This window comes from Camelus dromedarius, chromosome 9 (genome assembly GCF_036321535.1).
Source record: "Camelus dromedarius isolate mCamDro1 chromosome 9, mCamDro1.pat, whole genome shotgun sequence".
Taxonomy (NCBI): Eukaryota; Metazoa; Chordata; class Mammalia; order Artiodactyla; family Camelidae; genus Camelus; species Camelus dromedarius.
Window position 1 is genome coordinate 77,602,016 of NC_087444.1, and position 13,646 is coordinate 77,615,661.

Sequence of the window (13,646 nt, forward strand, 5' to 3'; positions counted from 1 at the left end):
GGGCCATGGCCGCGCCTCTGCGCACAGCGCCCCCTCCACACCGCACAGCCAGCCGGGCAGACAGCGTTCCCAGGCGGCGGGCACGGACGGCGCAGCCGGGGGCTTTAACCCCTTGCCGCAGAGTGACGACACCCCCTGCGAAGCAGAAAGAGGAACTGCTGCTTGTGCAAGACGGGGTTCCACCTTCCAGCCCAGCCCGGCTGGGCGCGAGTTACTCTGTGGGCTCCCGCTGTGAGCTCACAGCCACAGAGACGCGGGAGACTTGTGTAACTCATGCACGTAAACAGTGACCTGTTTATGTACAGAACTGAAGGAAGTTTTACCCAAAAAGAAGGAGGGGAAATGCAGTTAGAAAAGACTGAATCTAATATGCAGACTGTAATATGTAAAACAATTACACACGGTGTCGCAGACCTAAATCCAGCTTGAGGATTTCATGGAGAGCAACGTGGAGCCGCGAAGATGCCTGAAAGACCAGTTCTTTTGTCGGATGCGGATTCTCCGCAGTAATAGTGGGTATGAAAAGATTCCACCAAGTCCGAGAGAAATTTTCCCTGAATTACTACATTCCAAGGATTATGTCCTGACCAAAAATCTCTGATGGGGACCCTAATCTCAACTCACTAGAAATGAGTGTTTTAATTTGCTTGGGACAATCTTCCTTTAATGACCTTCCTTTAATCTGACAAATAAGTAAGTTCTTGAATATTTGATATCTTACACTGGCTTTTTTCATAAAAGGAAAAGTATATATCTTTTCTTCTCTGAAAATGTTTCTGATCTGTTGACAAAAAATTAATCAACAGTCAATCTAAAGGAGAAAGAGAGAATTTTATTTGTGCCAACCTGGGATTCTAACTTGGAAGACAGTCTTTCAGAAAGCCATCTTCATAAAGCTTTTCTCTTAATTGTTTTTTGGCAAGACAGAATAATGGATTAGTGATCTACATTGTTCTTTCGAATGAAGAAATTTGAAATGAATGGTTTTATTATCCTGTACTGTTGTTTATGAAACTCAGTCAACAAAACCTTCAGGTGTTTGCTAATATACAATCGTTATTATAACTGAACGGGAGGACATAATATAATTTTAGGAATACATGCATGTGGTTCTTGTTAGCTGAAAACTAATTAATTATGTTTTGCGTTTTTTAAAAAAAGCGTTGGTGAGGATGTGGAGAAAAGGGAACCTGGGTGCATTGTTGGTGGGAATGTAAATTGGCGCAGCTGCTGTGGAAAACAGTACGGAGGTTCCTGAAAAAATTAAAAATAGATCTGCCATGTGACCCAGCCATCCCACTCCTGAGCGTGTATCCAAAGGAGGCAAAAACAAGGTGTCAAAGAGATACCTGCCTGCTTATGGTTATTGCAGCATTGTTCACAACAGCCAAGATGTGGAAGCAATCCACCTGCAGATGACCAGGTGAGGAATATGTGAGAGAGAGAGATTCAACCATGAGAAAGAAGGAAGTTCTGCCATTTGTGACAGTACGGGTGGACCTCGAGGGCGTTATACTAAGTGAAATAAGTCACACAGAGAAAGACAATTACTGCGTGACATCACTTATAAGTGGAATCTTAAAGAGCCAAGCTTGTGGAAACAGAGTAGATGAGTGGTTACCAGGGGCTGGGGGTGGGGGAAATGGGGAGACGTGGGTAAAGGGCACAAACTTCCAGTTATAAGATGAGTACGTTTTGGGGTCCTAATTGTTGACTGCAGTCACCAACATAATGTGTATAGTTAACAATGCTTGAAAATTGCCAAGAGAGTAGATCTTTTTTTAGTTTCTCTTTTAAAATATTTTTATTTATTATCTCGTTATATTAGTATTTTTGGCAGGGGGAAGTAATTAGGTTTATTTATTTTTTAATATATTTTTATTGAAGTACAGCCAATTTACAATGTGTCCATTTCTGGGGTACAGCACAATGCTTCAGTCATATAGAAACATACATATATTAGTTTTCATATTCTTTTTCACCATAAGTTACTACAAGATATTGAATATGGTTCCCTGTGCTATACAGTATAAACTTGTTGTTTATCTATTTTATATATATTAGTTAGTTTATTTATTTTAGTGGAGGGACTGGGGATTGAACCCAAGACCTCGTGCATGCTAAGCATGTGCTCTACCCCTGAGCTACACCCTCTCCCCAAGAAAGCAGATCTTAAGTGTTCTCACCACGACAAAAAAAAAAAAAAAAAAAAAAAAAAGGAACTTATGCAAGGTGATGGATATGATAAGTAACCTTACTGTGGGAATCATTTACGATATATTTGTGTATCAATTATACACCTAAACTTACAATATTATATGTCAATGCCATCTCAATAAAGATTTTTGTTTGATATTAGATCAGAACAAGCAGAAAGTAAGACTCCGGCCGAGGAGTCGATGGCGGGGGCGGCAACGTTGCTCAGTCCTGGGGTATTTGACGTAATTGTCTTTCCTGGAGCGTTTTGGTTTAGTTTACCATCAAGGGGATTTGTGACTCGTTCCGTATTTCTCTTGCTAAAGGGTCTTTTTCCTGTATCATACTATACTATAGGAGATAGTTTTAAGAAGCATGAATGCCACACTTGTTATAAAACCTTTTTTTTATTGTTGCAAAATCTTAATTCCGTTGCACACATTGTAAAGAGAGCAAGCCGGCGGCCCACCCCCTCAACTACTATAGTCTTCCATTCCCAGTACATTTTCTTAAACTGAGTTTGTTCAACTTGTGATTTATTATTCTACCGAACTTTGGGAGTTTTAGTGACGATGTAGTTTTAGGAAGGTGTTGTTTATAATGTTGATTTATGTGTCAGTTGTGAGCACTTTAAGAAGTTTAATTACAAAGCTAGACAGAGAAATAACATCTCCCTTCAATGAACTCACCAAGTAGCGCCAGTCCAGACAAAAATGCCTCCCTGTCAATCACTGCCCGTTGTGAACTGAATTAAAGTGTCTTAAATATTTTCAAATGCATTTAGAAAATGTAGCAGACTCAGGGCTCTCACTGAGGCCATCCACGTGCATCTGGAGAGCAAACTTAGGTGCTTAGGACCAGTCACTGCATTGTAATCAGTTACACTTAAAACACACTGACTCTCAGGCTCTCCTCTGTTTTCCAACAATGACAAATTTAGAAAACTTCTCTACACTTTGGTTCCTTTTTTAATTGGACTAATATATATATAACATAAAATTGTCCATTTTTAAATGTGGCTTTAAGTACATTCACAATGTTGTGCAACCATCACTTCTATTTCTTTACAAGACTTTTCATCGCCCCCAAGCAGAACCATTTGTAACCATTAAGCATGAGCCACCCCCTCCCAGTCTCCCTCCCCACAGCCCATGGTCATTCCTAATCTTCTGTCTATGAACTTGGCTGTTCGAAATATTTCATATAAATGGAATCATACAATATGTTATTTTCGGTGTCTGGTTTCTTTCACTTAGCGTAGTATCTTCAAGGTTCATCCATGTTGTAGAATGTGCCAAAATTTCACTCCTTTTTAAGGCTGAGTGCTATTCCATTGCGTATATATGCCACACTTAGCTTATCCATTCACCTGTGGACGGACACTTGGGTTGCTTCCGCCTTTTGGCTGTTGTGAATACGGTTGCTGGGAACATGGGGCAAGTGTCTGTTTGAGCCCCTGCTTTCAATTCCTTTGGGCCCACTTTTATTCTAAAACATAAGTCTAAACCAAATGACTCCCTTATGTATTTTAAATGTAAAGCACTGTTAAAAGTTAACCTCTAGCAGAACTTGTTTTCTTAAAAATTAGAAACATGTGGTGGGGACAGGGTAATAGCTCCGTGGTAGAGCGCGTGGTTAGCATGCATGAGGTCCTGGGTTCAGTCCCAAGAACCTCCATTAAAAAAAATTTTAAGAGTCAACCTGATTATTAAAAAAAAAATTACAATGTGTCAATTTCTGGTGCAACATTGTAAACAGACTACACTTCAATAAAAAAAAAGTGAAAAATAATTAAAAATTAGAAACACATGTCCAAAGTAACAAATGTATAAAGCTGTCCTAATTATTTCCCCAAAAAACATATTTTTGAACATAATCCATAGGTTCATATATAAACTTTTCCATGGCTGGGGGACATCCACTACAGAGGTTGTCACTTGAAGTGTGACAGGTCACAGCTTTTAGAAGAGGACCCCAGACTGAGGTTGCATGAATTCATGGGATTTCTTCACTCTTCCTATAACGTCAGGGACTCCGTCTTGTATGCATTGATCTTGTCACCCAAGTTTTATCTTCCCTTGTTCTCTCAGCATATGGCTCTGCCCAGGCACTGGCGGCCGGGGGCCGGCCCTGGGGCTGGACGCAGGGAGTGCGGGCGGGGAGGCTGGCCATGTGGAGGTGTGTCCAGCTGCAGGTTACATCTGCCTGGTTCTCATTTCCTCGTTTGAATCTGCAGGTCTCCCTCCCTTTCACTTAATAGGACTTGACAAGCATTGAGTCATTCTATGTTTAAGCCTTTACTTTTTTCTTCCTGTCACCTCAGAAACCGCAGACAAACTTAAGTGACATCTATCTGATCAGACTGCTTATCTCCCACATTTCTGTCTGGCTCAGGGGTTGCAAAAGGGAAGGCCTGAGCAGGCTGACATCTCTGCCCAGGCGGTGTAGGGCAGGGTGTGGAGAAGGGCACCGCTCCTGGGCTGCAGTTCGTCCCCATCCTGTGCAGCCTCCACTGGCCATGCCCTGCCCCTTCCTCTGTCCGTGCTGGACCAGGAGGGCCTGATGGAGGCAGGACCATGCCCTCCGGGCTCAGTCTCCTGCTGTGTCTTGGTGAGTCTTGGTGGGGGTAGGGACACGGGAGGGCACGCCCCACACAGAACATCCCGGCCAGGCCCGCACACGTGGACCCTGGATACCACCACATGGCCAGCCTCCATGTCCACACCCCCTGCAGCCCAGCCCCAGGTCTGGCCCCCAGGTGCCAGTGCCCGGGTAGAGCCATATGGTGGGAAGACAGGGGAAGGCAAAGGGACTCCATAGCCAGCTTGATTTCTCTTTCTCGCTCGCTCTCTTTCAGGATTTTATCTGAATCAAAGTATCTGGGCACTAAATAGTGAACACATCCCTACCCACAAGGATCCTGGTCCCTCTTTGTCCAAAAACGCTTGCACCTGAGGCTGACGAGACCTCAGGAGGAGCTCCCTCAGCAAAAACGACATCACCACCCATGCCTTCTTCCACCACCACCGCATCCCCGGCATCTGGACGGCAGGGAGCTCCCCACACGCCTTCACAAGCCAGGAGAGAGGAAAGCCATTTTGGACACAGAAAAGGCAGAAACCTGGCGGCTTGTTTCCTGATGACGCCTGCTTTCTTCCACCCTCTCCTCTTCTCTAGGGAGACAGCTACTGGTCAAGGGGAAAAGCATTGCCTCTGGAGACAGACGTAGGTAACAATCCTACTCTATTTCTTACCTGGAGTACCCCCGGTTGTCCCCATAGCTGAGGCCACGTTCCCAAGTTACTGGATGGAAGTCTTATTTGGGGCATTCTCTGGTTCTAATTATCACTAAAGGACATACTGTCAAATAAACACAAGGGCCACGTCAACTTTAGCAGAGGCTGGATGTATCCGGGAAGCGTTGCGTGCACAGTTAACCCAGACAGCTGCAGCCCGAGACCTTGGCACCGGCGCAAAGGACTGGGCTTGTAAGTCCCCCAACCAGGCTGACTCCCTCAGCTGCTAGCCCCAGCCTCCTAAACTTGTTAGTCTCCTGTGCTCTCCAGCAAACTTACCACACATCTAGAGGCTTTAAACAACAGAAATTTATTCTCTCACGTTTATTCCTCTGGTGGAGACCTGAAGTCTGAAATCAAGGTGCCTGCAGGACAGCACTGCCTCCAAAGGGTCTTGCGGAAAACGGATCCCTCATCTCTTCCAGCTGCGGGTGCCCCGGGAGCTCCTTGCTTGTGGCTGCAGCCCTCTGGTCTCTGTCTCCACCTTCACATGCCTCCCGTTCTCCCCTTGGGTCTCCTCTAAGGACACTTGCCTTTGGACTTAGGGGCCACCCAGATAACGCAAGACCATCTCGAGATCCTTAACTTAATTACGTCTCCAAAGAGTCCTTGGTTGGTTCCACTGGAGTTTGGGGTGAATCTCTCCTCATGGGGAACAGAAGACCTCACCCCCAAGTCAGCTCTTCACAGGCCGTGGTGAGGGAGTCTCGTTTGTCAGAACATCTTTTCTCAATTGAATATTAACCCTAGTCCCTAGGAATCATTTATCAAGATGTTACAATCTTTAAAGAATTCTTACAGGCACAAGGTGTGTATTATCTGCGTTAACTCCCAACCAAAACCCCACAGAGCAGTCCACTCCTTCATTCAAGAAATATTTATTGAATAATTACTATGTACCGTGCATCATTCTAAGTTTCAGAGTAACTTTAGAATTCCAAATAGATTCTGAACGAATTCTAAATAGAGTTCATTTAGAATTTTAGAATCATTCTAAAAGGTTTAGAATATTGGGATTTAAAAGTCAAACAAAGTCCCTGTCCTCATACAGCTTGAGTTGGTGGGGAACTGCACTCTCCCAAGTGATTATTCATTTAAATCTTGGTATGCAATGTCATTTCATGCTGGGTGAAAAATGCAAAGCAGGAATGGGTACAGAAAGGGTCTGTCAGGCGGTACTCATGTGTCATTTGATATATAAATGGGGTGGCCATGAATTCCACAGTGAGAACGTGATCTGTTCATAAAGACTTCAAGAACATTATAGACCAGGCCAGGTGGAGCTCTCAGGGACAAGCATTCTAAAACAGAGGGAACAGCCAATGTGAATTGAACTGGCAGGGCACCAGGAGGCTTTGGAAAGCATAAGTTCCTTCATCACTGGACAGAGTAGGCGGTGATATTACTGAAGGAACAGTGAGGCGAGGAGTGCAGATTCTTGGACCTTTCTGGCCATTTTAATACCTTTGCGTTTTCCTCTTGGTAGGTCTGTTTATCAGTTTTCTGTGGCTACATAACAAATTATCTCAAACTTTTAGACATTCTCCATTTATGAGCTCACAGTTTTGTAGGTCAAAAGCCCAGGAATAGTATGGGTTTTCTGCTTAGGGTCTCACAAACCATGATCAAGGCGTCAGCAGCAGCACTCACACCGCAGGGGCCACGGCGCTCACGCTGACTGCGGTCCAGGTACATCTGTCCGTCCACCCACATTCCACTGCGTCCTCGCTGAACTTCTCTCCCAGATGACGTGTTTAAAAATAGTAACAGCAAACTAGTGTTTGTGCTGACTAACGGCTGCAAGATAGTCCTCTCCTTGGAATAGGAATGGATGCACCATTATTTGCTTAGGATGACCCAGACTGCTGGCTTTTTACGCTGTTTCCAGCCTTTCTGTATTAAAGAAATGCAATCGTTGTTCTTGTGCAAAGGCAATCAGCAGTTCTCTTACCAATCATGTTGTGGGCGTGCATGCATATTCATAGGTCACATTCGAGGGGGGCATTGCTGGGTCTGAACCTGTAAACTGAGTGGATACCAACAGGGAGATCCTGCCCCGGGGGGTCCCTCACGGTGTGTGTAAGAGGGAAGAGAGATGGGAAGACTTCCCATCACCCCCTTTATATATCTGGCCGAGCACATACCACTCATTACCTACATGTTCTCAAGATAAACCGTAGTCTCCAAGTCAGAGGACTCAACAGCACTCTATCATCATAGTTCATCCTAAATCTGCCTGGTAGTTAGGGTGGCCACCTGTGACAGCCAGCTGGCTTTACGCAGAGGGAAAACCAACCACTCGCATCTTCACGCAGTGTGGAGTTGGGCTCCTGCGCTCCTTCAGAAACTGGGGCTAGGACTGCCACCTCCCCCAGTGCTGTCATTCCAGAGATGCTCCCTGATCCTTGAGAAAGACATTCCTCGGTAATAAAGGTGGCAAGGGGCTTGCTTACTTTCTAAAGAGATTTGCACACATTTCAGAGAGACAGAGAAAGAACCTACAAGTTTTCTGTTTTCTTTTCCAGAAGATATCTTTTTTAACTGAAGTATGGTCTACAATGTCGTGTCAGTTTCTGGTGTACAGCATAATAGTTCAGTCACACATATTCATTTTCATATTTTTTATTTTGGGAAGAGATAATTAGGTGGGTTTCTTTTTTAATGGAGTTACTGGGGACTGAACCCAGGACCTTGTGCATCCTGCAAGTTTTCTAAAGCAAATCCTCTAAGAAATTGGAAGAGACACATCTCTTCTCTTAATTGCCAACAGGGAGGAGTAACCTCTTATTTTTAATGTGTAACTGCCCTCATGCTTGCTTTCAGACCTCACCACAAGCTCCCAGTTTTTGGTGCCAGTGTGGTGGCCAGAGCCTCCCACAAGCTCCCCACCACCACCTGAGTGCAGGCTGGAGATGCTAAGCCCTACTTCTCCAGTCCTAGCACCAAATCCCCAGGACTCCACTCCTCCATCCACCATTCAATTTTCTGTCTCTAGGAGCTTGAGTTCCGAGTTCTCTAAATATCCCATGTAAGTGAATCATACACGTTTTGTCCTTTTGTGCCTGCCTTATTTCACATAGCATAAGGGTTTTTTTTTTTTTCCAAGAAGTTTATGTTTAATGGATGTAAACACATACATATATACATACATACCATACACATATATGCAGGAATGGAGACAAAAGTTTTATGGGGGGGGCAGGTAATTAGGTTTCTTTCTTTCTTTCTTGAGGAGATACTGGGGATTGAACCCAGGACCTCGTGCATGCTAAGCATGCACTCTATGAGTTGAGCTATACCCTTCCCTGGAGACAACAGTCTTAAACACATGAAACAAAAGTAATAAATTTTTTTTTTTTTAGAAAACCCAGCAAGTCATAAGAGGCGAATTCACACCCCCACTCGTAGGTATATCATTGGCATTCTACCCCCGGAAGATGACATCTTCCACTGAAAAGCTCAAGCTACATTTTGTACTTTTTTTAAGGCCATTCATAAAATTCTGAAGTTTTTCTCCTGCATATACTTAAAAAAAACTGCATTATTTTGCCTAGTTCAAGCGTCTGCCCTCCTTAAATAAAGAAAAAGCATTCCACGAATATATTTCCAGGTGGCAATTCTACTTAGCGCAATGTTTTCCAGGTTTGTCCGTGTTACAGCGTGTGCGAGAGCTTCCTTCTTTCTTACAGTTACGTATTTCATTGCATGGACAGACCATATTTTGTTAATCTGATGATGGACACGTCGCTTGCTGCCACCTTTTGGTTGTTTGAATAATACTGCTGTGAACTTGGGTCGAGAACAGTCCTGCAGTTCCTTAAAATGTTGCACGTAGTGTTAAGCACGTGACCTAGCGTCTGCTCTTAGGTGTCTATCAAGTGAATTTTCGGATTCTCATTTTTCAGCTTTATTTTGGGGGCAGTGTTTGATAAATACCGTTTGCGACTGTGTACTTCTAGGAACAGGGCTCGTGCTTTGGGGTAAATATGCACATTTCTCCTTCGAAGGATTCCTAAATATTTAACGTCCGTCATCGCTCTTGTAAAGTTGTTAGTACTAGGATGCCCTCTGCTGTCAGGGTTGTGAAGTACACCTTTTTACTAGGTGGTTCTAATAAATACAAGAGGTTTAGGTCCTTGGTTTTATTTTTTCCTTTTTCTTGCAAAATCTTGATTTTTCTTTCTTTCGTTTTCCCCCTTAACCATGCAGTGTACAAAAGGTACTTCTCCCCTCTAATTCCAATTTTCCTCTCTCGATGGAGACTTACATTTCCAAGGTTGCAGTCAGCGCTCTGATCCGTGTGTTTTTTGGTTTTGGGGTTTTTTGTTTGTTTGTTTGTTTTTTACTGTTCTCACACTTCCCTCTTTCCGGTGGCGCTTTCCACGCAACGCTAGGCCCGCCTGAAGCACTCGTTCTGTCTGTCCCACGGTTCTGCTCAGACTGTCCGTGCGGCCCCCGCCTGCAGGGCGACGGCCGGCGCAGCCGCGGTCCCCGCTCGCCCAGCCTCGGGACGACGCGCGCGGGCTCCCGGGCGGGCGGGCGCTGCGCGAGGGCGCGCGGGGCGGGGCGGCGCGGACCCGCCCCCCGGAGCCGCGGCCCGGGGAGCGCAGGCGCGGGCGGCGCCCGGCGGCCGACCCCGTCACGGCGAAGCCCCCGGCGGCGGCGGCGGCGGCGGCGGCGGCGGCGGCGGCGGCGGCGGCGGCCTGGGCGTCGGAGGAGCCAGACGAGGCGGGGCCGGCGCGGCGGCTGCGGCGCGCGGGCCGGGAAGGTGGGCCCGACGCGGGAGCCGGCGGCCGCGGCAGCGCCTACTGGAGACCCGCCGCCTCGAGGGCGCGAAGCGGCGGCTGCAGGCCGACGACCACGCGCGGCGCGAGCTCTGCTGCTCCCTCGACGACGACCGGCAGGAGGCGCGCGAGGGGCAGCGCTTCGGGCCGCCGGGCCGGCGCCGTGTGGCACGAGGTGGCCCGCTCGGGCCGCGCCTGGAGGGCTGGGGCCCCAGGAGCTGGTGTCGCTGCTGGACGAGGGGCGCGGGGGACGCGGGGACCCGCGACGTGGGCACCGGCGGCGGCACGTGGAGCGCCGGCAGCGGCTGCAGCCCGGACCAGCGCCGCCACGCCCCGGCCCCGCTGCTGCCCCCGGGCTGCACAGGCCCCCCGACCGCAAGGCCGTCGCCACGCGCAGCTCCCTGGACGACCTGTCGGCGCCGCCGCATCACCGAAGCATCCCCGACGGCCTGCACGGTAAGGACGGCGCCCGCCGCGGGGCAGCGGGCCCGGGGCGCACAGCGCCTTCCCCGGGGGCGGCCGCCACTGCAGACATCCCCCTCCAGCTGGCACCCGGACTCCGGGCTGGGAGACCCCGGGCCCACCCGCAGTGCGGTTTTGGCTGGTGATTCTCGGCTTAAGTGCTGGAGGCGTGTTCCTGTCCCGCTCCGAATCGCCGGACCCCAGAAAAGTTTCTCTCCTGCGGAGTCATCAGTCTTAAGTCTAGCGCTGGAGGGGTGACTGGAGGCGCCGCACCCCTGCCGAAACCCTTGCCGGGGAACGGGAAGTTTTTAACGGAAAGAGACTGAAAGGCCCTTTGGATGACATTGAAATTTCCTCCTATTTGGAGCAACAAGCAGTCCCACACTTGAGCAGTGTTCACGTGTGTGCCGGGGCTGCAATTCCACCGGGGCTTCTCCGTGCTGCCTGCCGGCTGCGAAGGCTCAGGCGCAGCCGGGCCAGAGGACCAGGGAGGGAGGGGGCGGAGGGGAGAGTGCTCAGAGCCCCCCTGGTTTGCTCTTAGTCCTGCACTTGTCTCAGGGTCCAGGGACCTTTCTCAACTGAGGCTCTAAAACTTCCCAGAGGACTGCGTGCTTGCAGTGGGTCCTGGCTTTTTGTCTCCACGTGCCTCAGTTTTCTTATCTGTAGAATGGAGCCGATGATCCCTACCTCCCGGGTATGGGTTGGCGATAAAAGCCTCTGAAGGGATTTGTAAGCTGCAGGTCACCTTATAGGAAGTGCCACAATCGTCAGCAGCCTGGGTGTGGGTGGGAGGACCTTTGGCCTGAGGAAAACTCAGCTGCCTTTTTTTTTTTTAATGGAAGTATAGTCAGTTACAGCGTGTACATTTCTGGTGTACAGCACAATGTCCTAGTCATGTGTGCATATATATAAAAATATTTTTTTCGTGTATTTTTTCGTATTCTTTTGCACCATAGTTTTAAGTTGAGTGGAGGGCGAGCTGGAGATGAGGAAGATAACAAGCCTCAGTCTGCGCGGTGGCAAAAGCGAGGTCAGATACCATGCTTACGCATTAGGTCCTTGCTCTCAGCTCATCCTCACTGGAACCCTGGGAGGCAGTATTATCCCTGCTTTACAGCCAAGCAAGTGCAGGCTCAGAGAGGTTCTGAGCATTTCTTAGGAAAGCATTTGAAATGGGAATGTCTCCGTTCCAGTTGCCTGGGTGGGGCTCCCAGGGGTCCTCTACCCTCCAGGCCGTGGGCTGGCTTGCATCTCTGGCCAGTTGTCATTTTGGCTGATAATATTAATCAGCAGACAATAGTGACTCCCTGTTCTTTTTTTAAAACACGTTTATTGTCATATGGTTCCTGTACAGTAAACTACACATACTTCAGGTGTGCAATTTTATGAATTTTGATAGAGGTAGGCACCCATGAAACCACCACCACAAGCAAGATAGCTAACATTTCCGTCACTCCCCAAGAGGTGCAAATTTCGAATTCCCAATTTATCCCTTCCATCCCCTCTCCCCTTGGTAACCATAAGTTTGTTCCCTGTGAGTCTGTTTCTGTTTTATAGAAAAGTTCATTTGTGTCCTTTTTTTAAATTGCATGTGTCAGCGATATCATATGGCGTTTTTCTTTCTCTTTCTAGCTAGTGCTCTCTATTCTTGATTCCTGACCCAAGTCTGCCCTCTTTCTCGCATCCTGGGAAGTGTCACTTCCTTATCGGTGACCACTGAGCAGATGGCTGATAACCCCATTGCCCAGAGGGCCCAGGCTGTCTCATGTTGCAATCTCCACTCTTCCTCTTCTCCAGCAAGTTCCGTAACTTCCCCGAGGCTGTCTCTGCTCTTCTGTAAAGTAGGGCAGAACCCAAAGTGCCCTCTTATCCATGCGAGGCCAAGGGAGGTCGGCCTCCACCGTGGTCGGAAGCCCTGTCTGCATGTTTTCTTCCAAGGCTCCTCACAAAAAAAGAGGGATGGGGGTTTGCCAAACAGCCATCGGTGTTCTCTCTGAGACTCGGCTGTTTAGATAGAGAGTTCGCTTGAGTGTTTGCCACTGAGCTGGTGCCTGCACCTCCCAATGGGCCGGGGAGCAGTGGTCCTGGAGTCTGCTCTTGGAAGCTTCAGGGTGCCTCCTGCCCTGCTGGGTGCCCTGAAGGCCCCAAGCAGCGGCGGTGGGAGGTGGCCCATCTGTATTCAAGGCCAGGCGGGCTGGGCCTGGGGCTGGCAGCCTGTGAATGCATATGCAAATAGACCTTTCTCCCGGCTCTGTTTTGCGGGCCGGGCTGGGCTGACTGCAGCCGGGGCCACGACGCTCTTCATGCTGGTCGAGCGGGGCTGGCTAAGGCAGGCAAACCCCAGACACATGGCCCCGAACCTGCCTCTGTCGATGGTTCCCAACTGAAAGTGCCTTTTCCCTCCCGGGGGGCATCTGGCCATGTCTGCAGACAGTTCTGGTGGTCACAGCTGGGTCGGAGGTGCCACTGGTGTCCAGTGGGGAGGGACCAGGGCTGCTGCTCAGCACCCTACCATGCATGGGACAGCGCCCCACGTGCCCCCCTCACCCACGCAAGGAATTACTCTGCCCCGTAGGATAGAGGCCCTGGGGCTGGGAAACCCTGCTTGAAGTCCTTACCTCCTGACATTCCTGGGGCTGGGGGCAGGGGGGGGGGCGGCAGAGGGGCTTTTATGAGTTCTGAGATGAGCATGTGACCTGTAATAACCTAATTCGACAAACGAAGGAGAAGTGCTTCTCTCCCTCCCGCTGAACAGAAAACAAAAAACAGACAGACCAAACTGGCCCCAGCAGTCATCTTGGGACCACCCCCGACCCCCAACCCTGCAACGAGATTATGTTTGTTTCCTCTGGCTGTTGCAACAAATTACCATCTCCTAGATGGCTTTAACAACATGAATGGATTCTCT

At 48.6% G+C, this 13,646-nt stretch overlaps 1 long non-coding RNA gene across 2 annotated transcripts; it reads left to right on the top strand.

Annotated features, from left to right (window-relative positions):
• Positions 1-288: 288 nt before the first annotated feature.
• LOC135322132 (uncharacterized) lies at positions 289-9,679 on the top strand. Of its 2 annotated transcripts, XR_010382477.1 has the most exons (4): positions 289-516; positions 1,162-1,423; positions 4,591-4,806; positions 5,054-9,679. It is a non-coding gene; the product is annotated as an uncharacterized LOC135322132 (long non-coding RNA). The 2 variants fall into 2 exon arrangements; XR_010382478.1 differs by lacking the exon at positions 4,591-4,806 and having other exon boundaries at positions 290-516.
• The last annotated feature ends 3,967 nt before the right edge of the window (positions 9,680-13,646 follow it).